Source organism: Lagopus muta, chromosome 3, assembly GCF_023343835.1.
Source record: "Lagopus muta isolate bLagMut1 chromosome 3, bLagMut1 primary, whole genome shotgun sequence".
Lineage (NCBI taxonomy): Eukaryota > Metazoa > Chordata > Aves > Galliformes > Phasianidae > Lagopus > Lagopus muta.
In genome coordinates, this window is record NC_064435.1 from 68926184 (window position 1) to 68948974 (window position 22791).

At 36.6% G+C, this 22791-nt stretch overlaps 1 long non-coding RNA gene across 2 annotated transcripts in view; it reads left to right on the forward strand.

The window, feature by feature from the left end:
• Positions 1-1317: 1317 nt before the first annotated feature.
• Positions 1318-22791, forward strand: part of LOC125691026 (uncharacterized) — a 29499-nt gene continuing 8025 nt past the window's right edge. The window contains exons 1-2 of one of the 2 annotated variants that reach the window (XR_007375882.1): positions 1318-2330; positions 11611-11796. This is a non-coding gene — a long non-coding RNA (uncharacterized LOC125691026). Of the gene's footprint in view, positions 2331-5410; positions 5543-11610; positions 11797-22791 lie in introns of those variants that run through there. The other variant, XR_007375881.1, reaches the window with a different exon arrangement.

Here is a 22791-nt window from a genome sequence, read left to right on the forward strand (position 1 = left end):
TTTGTTAGACCTGTAATTCAATGCAAGTGTCTGCTCTTTATGCAGGTTGACTCAGCTTTTTATGCCTATTGAACATGGAAATTTCTTCAGATGAAAGTAATTTATTTATAGCAGTGATTTGCAGTAATTCCCCTCATCTTATCCATTGTTTCTACATAAAAACTTCACTCATTAAGCCAGGAAATATACACACGTAGCAATACAGCTCTATACAGCTGTCTCATACCTCTCCCACATTCAAAATATACAAGTTGTCAGTATATCTGATTTTGAAAGGCCTGTGATTCTGAAATATAAACTCTATCACAGAAGGCTGGATCTAAAATTATGCAAATCATTCTAGTGTCCATATTTCATAAAGATAGCTGAAAAAAATAGAGAAATTTAGAAGAGATACACAAGCACAATTTGAAGTCTAGAGGAAATGACAGCAAATGGCTTAGCTCAGACTTTTTTTTTTATCTTTCAAGAAGATTTAAGTTAACTTGATTTTATTTTATAAGTCACTTCACAGGCAGAAAATAGGAGTTACTGATGTAATTTTTAACTTTTTGGAGGATAGCATTGTGAAAGGCTAAAGTCACTAAATTCAAATCAGAAATATCGTATAGATGTTTAATTGTCCAAAGGAATGCAGTTCTGAAAACTGTGGAGGATTTTCAATCCTTTGAATTCTTTCAGTTGAAATCAGATACCTACCTGGAAGATATGTTTTTGACAGTTTATAACATTCCAGAGGGAGTTAACTGAGGGAAAAGTAATGGATTTTCATTACAGAACATCAAACAATATGACTTAACATGCTCTAAGCTCTTTGAATCTATTTGTTTCTGTTCTGTCATAAAGAGATGCATAAACTCATACCAGAAAATATGACTAAAGCCACTTTGAAATATATTCCCTTACATTTTTTTTTCTGTTGTTAATATACAGAGCCTAGAATTGTAATGGAACTATTGGGCTCACTGACTATAGCTCCCTCTTTTGACATGTCACAGTGTTTTATTATTGGAAATAAACATTCCTTCTCAAAGGCTGATATAGCAGCTCCTTGCTTTGCTGACTGGAATTTCCATCCCATGACAGCTACTTTATATTATATATATAAGCTACTTTATTATTGTATATATACAGAAGGTTGAGTTAGGGCTTAGTTTTGGGATGTGAACTAGATTATAGGCATTTTTGATTCGGGGTTTGTGATAGGGTTTTATTATATGTTAAGGGTTTGTTCTAGAGCTTTTGATTTAAGGTTCAAATTTCATTAGGATTAACAGTCAGAATTAGGTGTTTGTTAAGGGCCTGTGTTTGGTTTTATTTAATCATTACTGTTAGTTTTGGTGTTTAGGCTAAGATTTAAGATGACAATTTGCTAGTTTAGGTTTGGCATTTAAGTTCAGTATTTAAAGTTAGGGTTGAGGTTGAGAGTGAGGTATTCAAGTTTAGGTTTAGGGATTTTCTTGAAGTTATTTTTAGAGTTCAGGGTTAAAGTTAGGAGTTGTGTTAGTATTCAGATTTAGGTTGGGGTTTTAAGTTTTGCTTAGTGTGTTCTGCTAGGGATTAGGATGTTGCATTAGTTCAGGGTATGTTTTGGGATGATGGTGCATGTTACAACTTTTAGGTGTATGGATGAAGTTAAGATTTATAATTAGGATTAAGAATTAAGGGTAGCCCTAGAGTTAGAGTTCAGTATCACAGGTTTGGTTTTATTTTTGTGTTTAATCTTGAGGGCTTGAGTTAGTGCTTCGTTGAGATTAGTTGGGATATGGCAAGACAATCGGGGTTGTTGCTAGTCTTAAATCTAGGGGTTAGAGTTAGGCTTAGAGATTACATTTAAATAATTAGTTTGGCTCTCATCTGTTTCTGTCATGGCTAAGTTAAGACTGAATAACTTTATTTCTGAATTGGTATATAGAAAGATCCAAATGGGCAGTTTAGAGATTCATTATTATAAATAAGAAAACCAGAAGTATGCATTTTTGAAAATGAGAAAATATTTGAAAAATATTATTAGGCTCTGTGAATATTTTTGTCTATACTTTCTCTTCAGGACAGCTGATCAAAAGTTGAAGCAAAAGAAGAATAGAAGTTTTGGAAGTACCATGTACTAAAGAGATGATGGTGTGATAAAAGCACTGTCAACTCACAAAGAGTACAATCAGAAATGCAAGTGATGGCAAAGACACAGAGTATGTGAAGCTCAATCAAGATATTATCCAGACTTCAGAAATCTACGTTAATCATATGAAATCCCTTCTGATTTTAGAAGGAATAGTGCCAGATTACAGAAGAACTGAAATTATGGCCAACGTGAAACATCCAGGGCTAATGTAAGCAGTAAGAATATGCAATTTCTATAGATAATAGAAATGAATAGAGTTTTAATGGGCTTTACAGACTCAATTGTTTTTTATCAATACAGTTTACAGTTTAGATAATAATCTCAAAAAACTCAGCAGCAAACACAAGCAAGACTCTTAATCAGTTAGAGTATATTACTGGAAGACTAGCCATCATTCAGAAAGAGGGATTCCAAAATGGATTAGAATTTTACCTGCTTTAATATTAAGGCCTTATTTCATGCATATCTGGAACTTTCATGTCACCCAAAATATTGCCAAGGAATACTATAAATTGCTTTATTGCTTTTTTTTTTTTTTTTTTTTTTTTTTTTTCTGTGTTAATATGAAGTGCAAATTTAAGAACAGTCACTTAGCAGGCATTGCTATGACCCTCTAAATTTCTGGCTTGACATAGCTTGAGGCAAATGCAAGAAATGCTATGACTTGACAACCATTTATAACTGAACTCTTTTTCACTTCTACATCTCCAGTGAATAGAAATAACGCATTGTGATGTATACAGGAAAAAAATGTCAACTATAAGTACCAAAGTGGAGATTAAGTGCTGGTGTTACCTGTTTTGTACAGATGTTCTTATTTATGCAAAACGCAGATAAAATTTGCCTAGCAGATATATCACAATAAGCACAGATGAAACAAAACCTCAGTAGTGGTATATGGATAACTGAAATTGATATAATTACATTTTGAGAATGTAAATTGAACCACTGTCTTCAGATGCTGATACTACGACGCTTATCCTGATGACAGGCTGAGGCTGAAACAGTGGTGATGATTGGATCCACACCTTTTTGATCTTTTTTCACATAAATTGAGTGTAAATGAGCAAACTGTAGGAAGTTTTTGAAAGCCTTCCTATGCTTCTGAATAGGAGAACACAGTTAATGTAAGACATTGTTTTACAGGAAAGTTTTTAGAATTAAGAATTATTATTGATTTTGATTACTTGTCTGTAGATAATTAACAGTTAAAATTAATTCTGACTACTTACCAGAGAATTTCTGGTTAGAAGAGGACTTTCGAATAGCACAGGATCTTTTACATGATTTGAAGATATGTAGCCCAACTATAGTAATTCTGTGTTTTTGTTCAGCTTGTCAGTCCTGGTGTACCAACACGGGAGCTTGGTGAAAGAGAACTACTTTCATGTAGGTTTTTATACACATTCTGCTAGAATTACAGGAATGGAAACAGTTCTGAAATTACCAAATTCACAGAAATTTTCTCAGGCTGATATTCACTTGATCACATGTAGACTTTTGCAACATTACAATCTACATTGCTATAATGCAGCACAGACATTGCTCAGTAGTTGTCCTGTTGCACTGTAGTTGTACTGTTAGTTGTCCACACTTCTTTTACTGTGAACACAGAGAGAATCTCAGAATTAGATACATCTTCTCTGCATCTTATCTAATACAGATCAGCTGTCCCATTACCTTTGATGAATCTCGGCCCTGATGCTTCCAGGAATTTAGTTTATGCTATAGATTTTTTTCTTTTATGAGGAGTAGCGTGACTGGAGTTTTCTACGATAAAACAAATTTCTCTGCTTTTGTGACATCTTGTACTTTCCCTGCATTAAATGACATGGAAAACTATAAAAATGACAAGTAAGAAACCATGATTTTTAATATGTTTTGCTTTTTCTGTTGAAAGTATTATTTTTTAAAGGCATATTTCAAATTCAGATACAAACAGTTGCATTTCATCACTTCCATCCTTTGTATAATAGGTTGTGTGTTAGACAGGCCATCACTCATGAATCACATTTCTACCTACATGCCATTTTCCACCTATCACCATATCAATGACATCATCATAGGCTACTTTATGAATTTAATGTTTATAAATTGATTATTTACCTTATTCAACAAATAATAATTCTACCTCCAACTGATTTGCAGCTTGCTTTCTATGTCAGTACACATCTCTTAGCAATATTCCAAGGACCATATTCCATCCAATTTGATAAAGGTTCATCATCCAAGAAATTTTTTATGCCAGTGCTTATATTAAGTATCATTTCTTATTTTAGCCAGAGTACTGCATAAAAGTTACTACCAAAACTAGGAACTCTAACGACAATTTATCAGGATTCTAGTCTGATAGAGTTTTAACTGCAAATTTAGGAAAAAGCCCTCAAGGAATGACAGTCAATTATACTTTATTTGTCCAAGATTTCTTACTACAATATACTCATGGTCAATTTTGTAAACATTTGTTTTACTGGATTAGAATCGAAAAGCTTTTCTGTCTGGATGAAATTTAATTTTCTGTTTCAACTGTGTGCTGAAGTAAGTACCTTCTTCAAATTTAGTTGTGTGAATGTCGGGCTAATTCTATAATAATTATTTTCAGGTGTGCTTAGTTAATCTCCTGTTTCTGCTGGTTGGGATCAATGCTTTAATCAAAGCTTCAGTGGTTTCAAAGTTTTGATGTTGTACTCCCATAACAGCCACGTGTGAACTTAGAACTGATAAAAAGGATTTTCTTTTTTCTGTTATTAACCTGAAGTGGAATACTGAAGTAACTGCTGGATGGATTCAGCATTCATTGACCTGTGCTGTAGCTGTTGAACTGCAAACCTGCTTAAGCAGCCTGGTCTGGGGAGAAAAGAGAAGAGAAAAGGGCACTTATGCCCATTATTTATATGCTTCTCTTATATCACGGGGCCAGATTTACCCCATCAACAACAGTGTGATATCATTGGAAGGAGTACTTTGCTACATATGCTATTTTATTTCTTAAGTGTTTATTTTTCTCAAAGATAAGCAATTTCATATTTACAACCTTCTACCTGAACTGAATACAATTGGAAATTACATAATGAAAGCATATAAAGTTAAAATATGCTACATTGCTTTCATTATATCTACACCAACATCACAAAGCCAACTAACACTGAGAGTGTTTTCTGACTTTTCTCTACTGAGGATCAGTGTCCTTCACACCTGTATGGGAACTGCTGAATCACGGCCTGAAACTCTGATTGATCACCTGAGGCAAGAAATGAGTCAACCACAGGAGCACAGGTGAAGGTAATTCACTTGTGCTACCAGAGGGGTGGAACCTGGCTCCACCTCTCCTAGATCCCATTTAAATGCTGACCGCCACTGAGGAAGGCTCTCTTCCTGCTGATCACTCCTTATGGAGAATGTTGTGAGCCTACAACATCAGTAAGCATTTTCCCTTTATTATCTTTGTGTTGCAATAGCTTTACTTAGCCTAAAACTCTGTATACTTATTGATTGTACAACACCATATTTCTCTTCACATTCTTTTTATCTGCATTACTTAGTGAAGAATCCAAATTTGACATGGAGAAGTTTAGCCTTTGTATTTTTTTAATGAATAGCCTATAGATGAGATTTGTAAGTGCACAATACATAACTCAGTATCTGTTCATGCACTGCCTGTAAGTTCTGTGAATATTTGTTTTCTGTGGTGAGATAGACTCAGGGCTTTTACTAGAGTTCTTTCTTTGCCTGCTTGGGTTAAGCTTTGAGAAACAAGGACGAGTAGAACACAGTGGAATATCTGTCTTACAGTTGTGTCTTTCAGAGAAAGCATGATGTTGAAGGTTTCGAAAAATCACAAGCTCCTCAGTTCTATATATTGTACTAAATAGGTAAACAATCATTTAACTGAACTTTGCCTGGTTCAAAGCATAGTCTCAGGCATTTTTTTTTTTCATTAAATCACTGGAATCACTGAAATCATATGTCACTGAAATAGTTCTAAAGATGAAGGCATTTTGAACAAGCAGGATATGATATGATGCTTTTTTAGAGTATCACACATTTCCTTAATCTTGCAAACACTTTAAAATAAGCAGCCAGGCATTCAGTCTGAATAGTATGGGACCTTCATGTTACTTTTGTATTAATCAAGGAGACAGCCCCTCATCCTGCCTAGTCTAGATATTTTGTTTAGGATAGGAAACATCTTCTCTGGAATAAAGCTTTCACTGACAGCGAAAGCTTCCCAGATGACACACTAAAGAGTGAATGCTTTTAGACAGATAAAACTAGGCAAGATGAATCTCAACTTGTTATGATCCAAGGAATTCCCAAGATATATTTGTTTTATAGGACTTCAGCAACTTCAGTGACTCTATGCCAGTATTGTCCAGTGCTCGCTGTTGGAAAGGATTCTTTTTTTCACAACACATGTTTTGAATCCCCCTTTGTTTCAATGTTAGGCTCCTAGCTTATTCAGCTAGTCAATAGGGACATTATTCTTATATGTTTAGGACTTTGAAAACATTTTTCCCATTTTCATCTCTCTTTTCTTCATTAGTCTAAGCTAAATGAGTTTCCTCAGTCTGGCTAGAACCAGCTCTGCAATATGAGCACTGTTCTGGTTGCAGCCTTGTTACTGTATCTCTATTAAAGTGCAGTAGAAGGACTGCTCACTATTCTTACAGGTTTGGTTCCTATTTGTACATTTGCATCTTGCAGCATGGTAACTGATTGGCTTTTTTGATATAACAATGCTCAGATCCATTTCTTGTTCCTGCCCTGTATTTGTGCAGTTGTAACCCATTCTAGATGGAACTTAATTGCATTTTTTTTCCTGTTTCTCCTTTTCATCAAGGTCATTTGCTCTTTCAGTGCTCATTCAGTTCTTCCCAGCTTAGTATTTCTCACAGATTGTCACTGTACTCTGCGAAGCTGGAAAGAGTGCAAAGCTACCTGCCTGGGAAGACTGAACAGTAATCCATGCATCTCAGAGTTTCTTTTGTGGTAGCTATTATTTGCTGTCCCTTGCCTTTGCATAACGAATTGGACAATTAAATCACGTGTCCTTTTATATTTCCCGAACCAAGATTGTTTTCATCTATTCCTTTAATTTGATCTTTTGTTATGCTTAGGGGTTCACAGTGTTTCTGAAAATTCGGTTATTTTTACGGAGCATAACTGACTTCTGGATCTAAAGTTTGTTAGCAAGCTTAAAAGACCAATAAATATGACAAGGCAAATGGTTACAGATGGCAGGGTATTATTTATTTAAAGCTGACATTTCAGAGACCCAAAGAAAGCAAGTCATATCAGCAGGAAACATAACATCAGAAGGGATTAATTGTTAATTAATTGTGAATGTGAATGGTGGAAAAAGGTTGCAATATAACTAAAATGTTGTTCATAAGTCTACTTTTTCAGAACACTGAAAAAGCTGAAAGTACATTAAGAGGAACTCTCCTAGATGACAGTTCACCAAGTGTGACAAAACATCCTTTTAAAAATCTATCGAAAGTGAACTAAGAAGAGTGTGTAAGACTCAGAAAAGCTTTACAAGCAAAAAGAGTTCCCTCTAGCATTTGTAAGTGCAAGATGCTGTGGTCTGGACCAGTAACTTATTACATGCAATTACCAGAGCGCTTGCACAGCTATAAATCAAATTGCTGGAAGGCTCTATAGCAATGTATTTCTTGTCTCATATAAAAACACTGCAATCAGTCAGTATTTCTTGAGGCAGCTTTAGAGTGAATAGAAAGAAGCTCAGAGAGTATTTGGAGAAACAAAACCTGATTGGAGCCAGGGCTGAGCTGAGTACCATGGAGCCTATTTAGCAGAAATGTGCACAAAGACATTCACTGGCCAGTGGCAGGCAGGAGCAACTGCAATTCTCTCATCTGTGCCAGCTGCCATTACTTTCTTAAAAACTGACTCACATCCTATTTGACCCATAGCTTGAGATAAGATTAGGAGAATATAGACATCCCTGCACCCATACCAGGAAGAAAAGAGAGCCAGAAGTCTCTGAAAAGAGAAGAAATACTAAAGTATTGCTCACTGTGATACTGCGAAGACTTCCACATGGTTGGATGGGAGTATATGTGTGCATGCTCTTTATAGTACACCTGTCACACTCCATCTAGATTTCTGTGCCCCCAGTGTAGGCTGCCCCATGTTCTGGCTGAAAAACAGTGGCATGCAATTTCATGAGGTTATATATACATGTAGGTCACTCCAAAAATAATGTCTCCTCCTTATTTCCATGGAAATGTCAACAGATACAAAGAGCACAATAACACTATTTGTTAGACCAAATTCTCTACCACAAAACGCTGTTTTTCCACACAGTCACCACCATTGGCTATGCATTTTCACCAGTGATGAACAGGAGTCTGCATGCCATTCTTGTAACAATGTGAACAAGCAGAGGTGACCTGCTGTTGCCACTGCTGGAACTCACGAAACACACCACCCACTGCCTCATTGAGCTCAATACCACTGTTCAGTCTAGAGAAATTTTCAGCAAACATTTATGAATGTGGGTGGGTGCCATTTTTTTTACATATGGAAGAATTCAATGACATCCTTTACTTCATATGTACTTCTACATCAGATGACAATTTATCAGACTGCCCCTTTGCTGTCATCTGTTGCTTGGCAACAAAATGTAATGAAGTGTTGGTGGGAAGGTTCAACCTCTACTGCCATACCACCAACATCTGCCTCTGATGTCACAGTCTAACATAATAAAATATGAGGCATTACTTTTGGATCACCCTCCACAGTTTGGCAGTGATTGATGATTTCTAACAACTAGAAGACGCAAATTGGTACTCAGTATCCATTATTTTCAGCAGACCAAAAATTTTTAACAGCAAAAGTGAAATGAGCCAAGAAAACATACTATTTGAGGAGCGTTGGTACTTGCAGCAAACTCTATCACTTGTTAGCACAACATATATGTATGGAGGTAATATTTTTCAGCAGAAAACTGGCAATTAAAAAAACTATAAACCTTCCTCTGATACATCAGGTTTGATCTACTATATTACATTCAATCATATTGCATAATATTGAAAACTGGTAACCCTTGAACTTTAGCTGCTTTCCCTGAGTGATTTATCCGAGGACTTCAGTCCTAACAAAGGGATATGGGTTTCTTATTTCTAGCCAATATGGTTCAGAAGCAACTGCTCTTCCCTGCAACAAAAGTTTGATTGTCACTTTACCATCTTCTTTTCCACTTCAAAATACTGAATAACACTGAAATATCTTGTAAACAAGTAAAAATGGCTGCTAAACTGTAATCATCGTTTACATCATGCCATGGGGGGAGAAAATTATTCTTTCTACTGTAATATTTAGTTGATATTTTAGAACCTTGAAAGTTGTTTTATCCGGCGTGAAAACTGGAAATGTTTCTAAGGTGCTTTTTTAATTAAGAAACTTCAACATATGTCTGCAGCAAGGGTCAACCTAAATAGTATGCAAATTTGCTTATTTGTGGATGACTACGTGCCAAAGTTCAACTCTGCTAAATTGTCAGCATATCCTGAAACACAAAAATTATTGTTAGGAAGTAGAATGAAAGTTGAAACTTTTGCATTTCAATTGCTAACTAAAAGCAAATTGATTTGTTCTCTATTTGCTATTTTAGTAGTGCTTTACTTATCTCAATTCCTTTACATATCATAATGTTTTCTTCAAAGTGTAAGAGTTAGAGCCTGTTCAAAAAGGCAATCACTAGGGGAAAGCAAGCTTGCAGAATTGCTTCTGTTGTCCCAGAAAGTGCATGTTTGGGCTCCAGAAGAGTTGTGCAGTTCAGAATGGCTGATATTTGTCTGTGAGTCTAGACTGGATCTGTATCCAGGTCATACAGCTTTTGATAAAGAATAGCCTCCATTTCTCAAAACTCAGGCTGTTATGTGTTTCTGTTACACTTGATAATAGCCTAATACAAACTGCTACACTATACAAATAATGAGAACATATTATGCCAGCAATTAGATTGTCTGCAGAAATAGCCCAACTCCATTTGCATGATAATGAAATGGTCCACAAAAAGCAAACACCTCAGAAAATGAGATTGTATGAAAATGGTGTGATACTATGTGCCAGTTAAAGCAAGACTTTTTGGGTTGGTTTTTTTTTTCTTTGGAAAACAGTTAACAACTTTTACCAAGTCAAGGAATGTGGATAAGCATTGCTATGGAAAACAAAATAATATGAAATGAAATTTAATTTTAAATTTTAATGACAATATATTTGTTGTTGTTGTCAGTAATGTTCTGTCTATTAAAGCAGATCCTTTAAGAGGAAAAAATGCACTGACATTTTGCATGTGCACTGGAGGCAGACTGTAGCTGTGCTCTGAACATTTCTGTCACGATGGGTGCAGCACCATCAGTGATATTAGGGAGAGCTAAGTGGCAACAGACTAAATCCCAGGAATGCTTTTCTTCCCCATGATGCATCTATCATGTGTTCTTTAATTCAAGATTTATGGAATCTCACCTCTGAAAGTGTCCTAGCAAAAGAAAACCTTGATGTTTGAAATAAGGGGTCTTTATGAAGTGCCTCCACATTGTTAATTTCGTGGGAAGTACATACTAATCCTATCTCTGGGACCAATAAGTGTTTACCACAACAAAAGAAGAAGCTTGGAACACAAAAGGACTGCTGACTATAAAACATTTGCTCATATTTTTTCCTAAATTTATGGCTGACGTTACTCTCACTACTAGAATCACCAACAAAGAATGGACATTATAAATGCATCTAATGCAACTCTTGTCTGAAAAATTTTAACTGTATATGAATATGAACTTGGACACAAACCTGAAAAAGTACTGTGCTGAAAAATGAACCAAAAAGCTAGATCTTGTCTGAATGTTGCTTTGCTATGTACATGCCACAGACGTAGTGGCTAAGCACTGAAACAGCCTGCCTGGGGGGTTAAAGATGTTGGTAATTTTAAAGACTCAAGTGGAAAAGGTCCTGAGCAACCTGTTCTAGCATTGAAGTTGGCCATGCTTTGAGCAGGAGTTTGGACTCAGGACCTCCAGATGTCCCTCCCCGCGATTCAAATTATTATGTGTTTTTTTTTCTACTTCTGTGAGTATGTGCTGGAAGAATTTAAATATGATTCTCTGCCCATTTTGGAGCAGATGTCTTCCTCACCAAGAGCCTAGTCCACAGCTGACTGCTGTTAGCTGGAACCTTTTAGTTGCAATCACTAACTTTGGATCAAGGCCTTGCAACACAGTATTGATAGTGCTCGGGGGAGGAACCAGCTGCCCTATATGTCTTTCTTATACTCATACAGTGTGTGGCTGCATGCTTTGTTTACTGAATGAAATCCAAATCCCTCTCTGACAGTAATACTAATGTCTTCATGGCTGTTTTTGTTTGTTTTGTTTTTTGTTTTTTGCATACTTATCACTATAATGTTCAAATGCTTAATGAATTTATCATTATAAACAGTGACTTTTTTTTTTTTGCAATAGGGAATAGCAGCAGTGCTTCTCAATTTTTTTTATGATAAGTGCTGAAGACAACAAGACAACTTGCAAACATGAAGGATCTGTTCCAAACCTTTACTGAGTGTGGACTTCAGTACGCGTCCATCAAGTTAGGATAAGCAGCTTTGGGAACAAATGCCATATCTAATCCCAGGATGTGCAAACTACAAGGTACATTCTGCCTCTTTTCCAGTAGAGTATAGAAATGTTCTGAACTGGATCTGTGTAGAAAGCTTGTGCCATTCTAATCACATCGTTGAAATTGTTTTAGCCATCTGCTAAGTAGCAGAGGAAGATCTGTGAATGGCTTTCTGAAAATTACAAGAAACTGTTATAATTCAAAGTGGGATGATATTTGGATTATTTGATAAGTTAATGTTATTCATATAGGGTGGCTCAGAGGTTACGAAAATAGAACACTGCAGAAGGAAGTGTGCAATTTTTCCTTCAGTTCGTGAATATAAAAGTCTGAAACAGTACCCATGTTACTAAGAAGCAAAGGTATGTGAGAGCCAGTCCTTATCTTAATAGTCTGAGAAGTAGTATTTTGTTTTCAGGTTTAACTGAAAGATATATGCCAACTAAAAAGATGTTCAAACTGCTTAAATCTTTTTCATGCTAAAGTCGCATCTGTTCTAACTCACGAAAATGAACAAACAAAAAGCCACCACAGGGGTATTAACTACATGCATTTGCTTTGGAACCTGAACTCTCAGATCACAGTCATAGTGCAGTGTGGCTCAATATCTAATGTAAGTGCAAGTGCCTCAGTAATTTGTGTTTATTTTGGCAACTGCATGTGGGCTGATTTGCCTAATTGCAGACATTTAACTTTTTCAGATTCATGCTTTACCACTGGAAAAAAAAATAAATTGAAGGGAATGTGAACAATCCTCTCAGTCACTCCCTGTCCTTCCCTTTCCCTTATGATGTTGGTCTGTTCTGTTTCACTAGGAAATGTTGGCTTATATCGTAAAGTACTGAAATATGGAAGAAGAATAGCTCCTTAGAGTTTCCCCCACCAGCAGTCACTACTGACTAGCAGAGGTTCCTGTTCATCACTCTTGCAGAACCTTGAAGGGTTACTTTGGCTATGGAGAGAAACAAACATTGTTAACAGGAAAATAAGACAACTGGGAGCATTATACTGAGCTAAATCATCCTGTTATAACATTACTATAGTACTGCAATTCAGCACCAAAAATAATGAGGACATTATTTCATCTAGTTTACTTTATTTTCCACCAACATTGGGCGTTTTTATTTCTGCGCTGAGTCTAAATTTGATCAAGCAAAAAAGTATGTAATCTACCTGGTTCTTGTTTACCCCCCTTTCCCCATCCCCCCTCCCCCCCCCCCAAAAAAAAAAAAGAGAAAAGAGAGAGGAAAAAGAAAAAAAATACAAATAGGGATATATTTCTGTACCTTACCATCCCAAATAAAACATTTCTATGTCTCTGCTGTTGACAGCATTTGCCTTATAAATGCCGACAGCTTTTTCTGCTGCCCCTCAAGACTGGTCATGTTTTCAGTGACATCTATATCAATCGAAGCACTCTAGAGAGATGTTCTGTGTCCCTATTGCATCACACTTGGAGGGATACCTTTCTTACAAAATTCCAAAGAGCTCTGTGCCAATCTGTCTGGGCACCTCTCTAGCACAGCACACAACACGCTTAGGATTTATTAGCCCCTGGCTGACACATGGCACCTAAGTAGGCTCCATTAACAGGGCACAGGCAGGCAGTCTTTATTTGCTGCCCACAGTAAACAGGCTGCTTACTGCCTCTTCAGTTGCTCTGCAGGTTCTAAGTACTACTGATACTTTGGCCATGGCAGCGTTTTATCGGAAAGATTTGGCAGTTCATTGGCAGGCCTTTTGCTCTCTGCAGTGGCAGCTGGCAAGCTGCTTGCTATTCAATAGAACACTACGTAAATAAGTCATTCAATAGCTGTGGGCCAGCCACATAGACTACTAGAAATGCAGTGTGCCACTTCTGGTCAATGGAATCAGTCACATGGTCTGCCTGAGCTGCTCTGGCCAACAATCTTTCCATAGTGGGCAGAGAAACTAGAAAACCTGTTTCCACTGTTCAGCACATGGGATAGGCTGAATGTGTTCTGAGGATTCTTATGTGGGCATCCCTGGTGGACCACTGAGGAGACCTTGTACACACCAGAACTCAAAATTTCTACACAGACACAATATAGTTTGGGCCCTGAAATCTGGAAAGCTGTCTGAAGGTGACAAATGGTAAGGAGAGGTTGGGCATCGAGATTTCTAGGATTGTAAATAGTACTGGCTGGATTTGATAGATTTGATGTGTGAATGCTACTGCCTTTCTGTATGGAGCAATTGCTGCAGAATTGGGCCTTACAGCTCTTGTGTGCCCAGCCACAAACTGCTACCATGACTAGATGTGCACCAGAGAAGACAAACAAACATAAAAGGTTTTCCATATGTGAGTATGTGGCTATAGGAGATTGATCTCCCAGTGTCACAGCAGGGTCTGAAGAGAGAAGCCTATTCACTGAGTCTGTCAGGTCCCCAGAAGGCCTACGATATAACCTTTAATGCAGGAAAAACTGTACCATTCACAGTCTAGAGGTCACAGGACACATAAAGTCCTATCATTTCACACATTATATCCCGGACTTCATCAGCAGACCATTCATGTTGATCAGTCTTTGCAAGGGCATGCATGATGTGAGAGCATTTATTTAATTTAGTTACTTGATTAAGAATTATTCATTATGCATTAAATACCAAATAAGAAGAAAGGTGAATAATTAAACACACAGATGCAGAAACCTGGCCAGAAACCAGGTGATAATGGAGTCAGGAACAAAGACTAAAAGACCAAAACAGCTTAGCCACTGGATGACAGGCCATTAAAAATCTGCTAAGGCACAGTCTGGAAGAGGGTCAACCTGAATCTTGCAATTGATAAGAAGATGTAAACAACACTGTGATGAGTACTGTGGGGTATTTGAAGGCCCCTGTAGACTTTGTGGAATTTATTATGAAATGTCATGGGGACAGGCCAAAATTGGAGATAATGAGGCCAATTTGGATCAGGGAGGAACAGCATTGAGAAAATATAAAAAAAGGTGATAAAGGAGTCCTGTTGCACATAAGCAAGTTATCAGCCATTAAGGCTATCTGACTGAGCTCATGATCACTCCAGTCTATCCTATCTGTGTATTATATCATTTTTCTCAACTGTTTTTCCTTTGGAAACCCACTTTCTATCCTATGTGTGAGTGCTGCAAAATCTGTATTGGAAATCTGGGTTGAAAAGGATCCCTGGAGATGATTCAGGCTAAGCCCCTTGGTCAAAACAAGGACATGTGGGGAAGGCTTAGGTTGCTGCAGAGGGTCAGTGGTTGGTGGAGCTTGTGATGCTACCGTAGGAGCTCCAGGAGGGTCACAGGTGAGAAATGGTACAGCTTTAAATTGGAAATGAAGCAATTCAGGGAGCAGAGATGGTATCCAGGCACCTGGCCTCCTTACAAAACTGGAGAACTCCACTTTTGATATTGCTCAGTGTTGGAATGTGTAGCCTTTCAAAAGCTCTGATGTAGCTTAGGACATATTTCCTTGCTGTATCAGGGCACCCTTTCATACCAAGAATTTCATCTTTAAACCAGCAGATGCTCTGCTTAGTGATGTGAGAGTGGCAAACCAGTGTACCAGACAAGCAGTAAAGGCCATGGGCAACTTGTCTGTGGGTAGAAACCTTTCCAAGTCAGGATATTCCATAATTCTATGATTCTATGAAATCTGTATTTTGGAATATATGAAGCTCCTTTTTCTACAGTCTTCCAAGTTTGGTTATCCCACAAGGAACTGGTTAGGTCACTCCAGGGCACGGCACAGGAGCAATTTAAAAGTGTGAAAAGCTATGAGTCTTATATTTGCATTTGCTTCCAGGCACTTGCTTAGCCAATAGTATGCACACAGCCTTTGTTTGCAAGTGAAGGTTATCAGCAGTTTGTTGAAATGACATCTGAAATTTTACTTTAGACAGAGATGTTTTAAAGTAAAATACGTTTTTAAAGGCTAGAAGTAATAACCATATTTCTAATAATGTAAAAAGTTATTTACAAGTATAGCTGTACTGATAAGCCAGAATAATGCTGCATGACACTGACATATATGCCACCTCATTTTAATAGCTGCCATGAACAGGCCCATTGAAGTAAATGGTGGATGCAGCTTGGCATTTCTAGCTTGAAAAGCCATGATGAAGGATTTATAACTACTGAAATTTTCTAATGCTTCTCTGGGATGAGGAAACAAAAATAATGGCTTAAATAACAACGTAGTGGAAGTATTCTGTAAAAGGAAATAAGATCATTAACCCATTCAGTCTTCTCAAAGATTGTGGCAGTGTAAGTCTGATCTTATCATATGGTCTGCATTTAGTGTGCAATAACTCTTGGAAACCATTAAGAAAATGAGCAAGGTGTACCATGCACTTCAAAAGACTCCTTGGGAACAGATAGCACAAAATGTAACAGTTTAAACTAGTTCAGTGCCATTTGTTCAGAGTAATAAATTCAGAATCCTTCACACAAACAACGATTTCTTAATACTTGTGCCAAAAATAAAAGCCAATTCTTATAAATAGTCACTTGAATAAAAGTAGCGTATTTTTAGAAATAGTGTCTTAAAAGTACCAGATAGCGTGAAGAGATCTGTTTTTTACCAATGCTGTTGTGGGGTCATTTGCCATCCACTCATTTTTGTAGAGTCTAGATCCAGACAGTATTTGTCCAGTCACACTCAGAACTGGGTCCTGATTGTAATATACCTGATATAAACTGATTGTAATATACCTCCAGGATGTGTTACATTCCTTCCAGTACCCGAAGGGGGCCTACAGGAAAGCTGTCGAGGGACTGTTTACAAAACCATATAATGACAGAATTAAGGGAAATGTCTTTAAACTGGAAGAGGGTAGAATTAGATGTTAAGAAGAAATTCTTTACTGTGAGGATGGTGAGACACTGGAACATGTTGCCCAGTGAGGTTGTGGATGCCCCCTTTCTGGAAGCATTCAAGGCCAGGCTGGATGGGGCTTTGAGCAACCTGATCCAGTAGGAGGTGTTGCTGTCTATGACAGGGAAGTTGGAACTAGAAGATCTAGGATCCCCTCCAACCCAAACCATTCTCTGATTCAATGATACATTGAGGTGAGTAACTCAACTTTTAGCAGCTCTCAGCTAATACAGAGGCAGACCATCGGTAAGACCTCTTCCAGCTTTTTCCATCTAGGTCATCAACTTCATTCTCTCTATTTCAGTTCTGAGCCTAGGTAGAAAAACCCCAGGAGGGCAGGGATGTGCTCAAGACTCTGAAAGTCAGACATTATATCAATTACTCATTTGTCAGAAGCATATGTAAAAACATAGATCTTGTTTCCTTAAGTCATTGGTCTCTGATTGCACCACAGATGAAGCCTACAGGTTTGATGCTTCTATGGATAATAAAGATGGCTAGTGATAATGCCTCAAATGACTGTATACCCACAACCCTCTTTTATCCTCATGATTCACGCACAATTATTGTACATGATGCTCTGCAAACAAGAACTAGCACACTGCTGCTATCTTCAAAAATACTTCTATTAGCAACGATGTAAAACCTTTGAGTCTAAACACGGGGAAGCTAAAGTATAGCAGGAAAACTCTTCTAAGTCCATGTATAGACAGACTTGCAGAGTTGCCTAAGCTTTGGAGAACAGAAAATCCAAACCCCCATCGCAAAAGCTGCTTCTCTATAATTTTATATTAGCAATTAAGTTGCATTATGGATGATGTATTTTACAGAATTACTTTTTATGGAAGTTGGATGTTTGATGGTACTTGGAACTAAGTTTCTCTCTACAAAGTGTGTACTATACTCTCAGCTAGGCTTGATCTTATTGTCCTTGTGGAGCAGTACTGCATGCAAAACAGACTTCTTGGGCAGTTACCAGCACCCTAAGAAACAGTCTCCTTTCATAGCTCATACTTGTCTGTCTTTTGTAGATAATGACTTCTCATTGTTGTGATCCTGGCTTGAATTCAAAGCAGTGATCTAGAAATGAAAGACTGTTTCCGCTTATCAGAACCAGAATTCAGCCAGCCTTCACCTCGGCGATGATGATGCTCAGTAGTAATCATTTAATTTTTAGATTTCTACAAACAACCTTAATGATATAATTAGAATTCTCAAGGATAAAATGTAGTACTTCCATTTCAAATTGTCACGCTAAATATGCATGGCCTGTTTCAACTAATTGAATTAATTTATTGTTTCATGGGAAAACAGAAAAGATCTGAGACCTGAGATTATTATGATGCTACTATCTTTAGTCTGGATTTCAGAACCAGATGATCCTGCCAATTATTCTGACTAAACTTGCTCTTCTCCCTTGACAAATACTAAGTTAAATGAAATTAATTTTTTTCTGTCATGGCCCAACCTCTTAGTAAACTTAAGCCAAGTTCACTGTATATTTTTAATTGGGATATATTTTTTTAAATAATGGAGTGAAGAAGTTGCTAGAGGTGGACACTGAGGGATATTAAATTCCATATAGTGTTTTGGGCTCACAACTCTGAAACTGTTTCACTGGTTTGGGACAATAAGAAAAGGAAGAAAGATTTTACCTTGTTAATGAATTTTCATTAACTCTTGTTAATTAGTTTTAAAAGAGACTTTCAAAAGAGCAAGCATGCTTCCTTCATTTTCCTGACAAGCGCGCAAAAAAGACCATCCACCTCCCTTTAAAGTCAATCACAGAATCACAGAATTGTAGGGGTTGGAAGGGACCTCCAGAGATCATCGAGTCCAACCCCCCTGCCAAAGCAGGTTCCCTACACCAGGTAGCACAGGTAGGCATCCAGGCAGGTCTTGAACATCTCCAGAGAAGGAGACTCCACCACCTCCCTGGGCAGCCTGTTCCAGTGCTCCGTCACCTCACTGTAAAGAAGTTCTTGCGCATGTTTGTGCAGAACTTCCTATGCTGCAGATAAGTATGCTTCTCTTATATGAACTACTACCACTGCAAGATGTGCCTAGTTCTAACACCCTGTACAGATGGAACCTTAGGGCTCCAGGAAATGTGGAATTTAAACCTGTGTTTATCATTGTATTGCTACTCAGAAAATCTAAAGAAGTGTAATGGTCCTCTGATGCCTATATTAACCTTTACGAATACCTTAATCATTTCAGTTTATTCAATACTATTACTCTTTAAACTCATCATGCTGCTTTTGTGATAAAATTGAATTTTATCAAGATGTGTGGAGTAAACCATGGTACTGCAAATTCATAAGATTGCTGCAGTTCCTATTTAATTTCTTAAGATAACCATCAAATCGAGTATTAATTACATTGTAGTTAGTCTGCCAAAGAATAAGCAAATGAACAAAAACATTTTTTTGGACAAACTTTGATACAATCTTAGAAATAAATTTTCAGTAGAATAAGGGAGTCAAATACGTTAACATGCAGTGATTCAACAGTAGATTTTAAAACACTTTGATTTTAAAATGAAATAGATTTTAGTTTGTGTCTGTATTTCAGGATAGAAAAATAGAGCTGTGGGTCTTTGTTTTATTTCCCCAGAGCTAGCCTTGAAAATAAACTGCATTGCAGATGAGGAGTTTTAAAATAGGATCAGTAGACAATTATTGAACTATACAATTAGATCTGTGAGCAAAAATAAATTTTATGTAAAAAATAATCATTACTAAATTGCACTGAACCTCTTGAGCTTGGTCAATTAATTGTTCAGGTAAAATAAATTAGTTTATGACCCTTGAAGGTATTAATTTTATAGCAGTCAACAACTTCCACATTTGTTGTCAGTCCCAGCAGATCAAGGTACAGTTCTTCTTGGCTGAAAAGAGAAGCATTTACTTCATGCTTTAAAAGGTATTACTAGAGGCCATTAAATGAGTGGCTTTCATCTTGCATTACTAAATCTGCAGTTCCAGCAAAGCATTTCTAGTGCATAAGTTATTTCCAAGGCAGTTTCAAGCTGGTGCAACAGTACTAACTTGGATCACCCCAGCGATGCCACAGAGTTTTCCAGTGCATGACAAGTTTGCTTCCTTTTCTCCCCATACCACTCAGGATTTCAATGTTCAGACTGTAACTGGAGAGACTTGATTTACCATAATGTCTATCCTGGAGGAGACATCTATTGATCTGACTCTGGTCAAGGCTGAAATCTGATGATGATAAACTTCTTGGTGCTACGTATGAAAGTTAAAAAGACAACACATTGATCACTGTCAACTGATGCTAATAGTCTTAGCACTGTTTGAGCAGTCTCCATCAGTTGGCCTGCCCTGTTTATTCAGGTTCTTGTGCTGACTTAGGTTAAACGTCTTTTGGGCCAGTTATGGCCATTCTGTATATGGTTAGCTGAGTATCAGTCCACAATTACACTACAAATAAATGTGAACAAGGAGGTGGACCAAATGACTTGAGAGGTTCCTTTCAGTTCAAATTATGCTATGATTCCATTATCTAGAGTATTCTTGTCTCAATTTTATATTTATTTGTCCATAATTATATTTATTCCCATGAAATTAAATTCATATCACTGCACTATAGTTTTAAAGAGCTGTTAAAAGCTCTTCACTATCTATTAACTGTATTGTTTCCTCCATAAAAAAATTAAAGGTATCTTACCTTCTGGTAGAACAAACTAACAAAAAACCTGATTCTTTTTCTGTATTCTCTGTACTTATTACTAATAATAAAGCCATATCTGAAATTTGGAGAACTGATTAAGATCTCAGTCTTGTCAAAGGATACCACAGATATCTCAAGTGTCTAAATAACACTTTTCTTCTTTTATACCAAGTGAAGTCATTTTACTTTATTCTCTAACACTGGACATTAGTAACTGATGTTGGTGAACTGTGTTGGTGAACACTACAGAATCTGCCAGTCATATTAGTCAGAACTTCTGAATATATTATATTTGGTTACTTCCTTTCACACATAGTTTCTGTGAGCAGTAGTAGTACTGTACATAATGTATCAGACTCCTTGAGGTCAGTTATGTGACATCACCATCAGGAGTACTTCAAGTACTTAGCTTTGTTATAACCAATAAGACTGCTTAAGAGGAACCAATAAAACAGTGGTATATCATTATGATTTTTATCTTAAGTTATTCTTGGGTTTTTGATATTCTCAGTAGAAAATAATTCATAATTCTCATATAGGTAAAAGAATTGTTATCATGTGCTTGAATGTGTGCACAGATCGGCAGTAACTTTTTAATGTTTCAATGTCCAACTACACGTAAATATTCCTCAAAGAAATTGATTGTTTTCATTTTTAAAATATATCTTAGTACGCCAAAAATATTATGAGGACTCATGTCTATTTTGAAAGAGTGAGGTAAAACCCAGAGAAAGTATCTGTTGCAGGTATATTAGTTGCAAGATCTTGGTAGAAAAACAAGCAGCTTTTAAACCGATCTGATTTTTCATGTAGAGAAGTTGCTGCTTTTTATTGTTTGGCAAAATAATCTGAATCACTTCATGGTTTATTTTTGGAATTCTTCATTCATGCAACAATCTTCTACTTGAGATCCCTAACTGATGAAAAAACAGAAAGATTATCACTCTTTCATGGAGCCCCATTGAAAGTCATATGCCAAATTGTTCAGCTGTGGCACAGGAAGAAAACAAGATCCTGAAGTGTTGAATCAGTGCTATATGGTGCAGTATCCTATGTAGATCCCCAGGGAAACTTACTGCCCACAGAATAGAGAAAAGAGATACTAGAAAATTAGTTTTTATTAGAAAATTGTCACACTCAGTTCAAAAACCGTATTGTCTATGTAATTTGTTTCTAGAAAACACTGAAAAAAAAGGAATCCATGTTTCCATTAAGAAAATATAAAATTATAAACGGCTGCTCTTGGAAATTTAGTGAATGTGTGCATTTTTTGGGTGTAACAAATGCATTAAGAGAACAGCAGTAATATTTGAAGGAGATTTGGATTTTTGCAAAGAGGCTAGAAAGATTTTCCTGGTTCACATAAATTTGTGGTCAGACTCCAGTAAAACATTTTGTCCATGAAATTTCACATATGAGCTAATAATCTGATTTGATACGCTTGCAGCCAAAAAGCAGTATTTTTATTTTGTAGGTAACCAGTTCATGTTTATTTGGATTTCCTTTATTGCTGTTTGTACAGATGATTTTAATTAGACATGAAAAGAGTCTGACTTGATATAAAAGCAAACATAAAAAAACTAAAAGTCTTATAGGGAATGTAGGAAATGTGTGATTTTCTTTTGGCATAGCATTTTTTTTTTTTTTTTACTAATTGAGGAGCTGGACCATAAACCTTGTGATGTGCCAGGTTGTAAGGCCTGTAATTGCTCTGTGGTACAACAGCTCAGCAGTAGAGAAAAAGAAAGAGAGCGAACAACCATTTGTAGCAGGTGACATCTAGTGAAAGAATAGCTTTTTTGATATTAGATAATTTGGACAGGGTTAAGTACCGTAGTGATTTAATGCCTCTAACATACAAATAAGGATGAAATAGTGTTGAGGCATTTGTTGACTAGTGGTAATGCAATTAAAATGAAGGTAAAGCTGTTAATGAATTGCTTCCTGAATATATTTCCAAGATTATAGCAATGTTTGCTCCATCTTATGTTGTTGTTCTGTCACACCTGAACTATTTTTATTGCTGAAATCACAGTAATTCAAGTTCAGCCTTTTTTTTTATTACAAATACCTTACCTCTGCAGTATTTTTTACAATTTTTGGAACAAAATCTAATAAACCAGATGAATCTTATAATAAATCTCCACTAAACAGTCCTGTCGTAAAAAAAAAAAAAAAAAAAAAAAAAGCATTTTCCCTATTTATTGATATTTATTTATATGTATTTAATTAATTTATTTAAGCACTAGACATAAAAGGTTATTACCCTCAGTTTTAAAATCAGTTGTTAGCACCACTCTTCTATCAGTTTGTTAAAAAGATAAAAGTAGCAGGGAGATTGTTTGAAGTCTCTTCATTGCAGAATATCAATATTTCAGAACCATACTTTAGAAAGGGATGTAATTTTTAAACAGCAATCGTTCTTCAATTTACCATGCTTTCCTTATGGAAATATTTTTAGTAGCAAT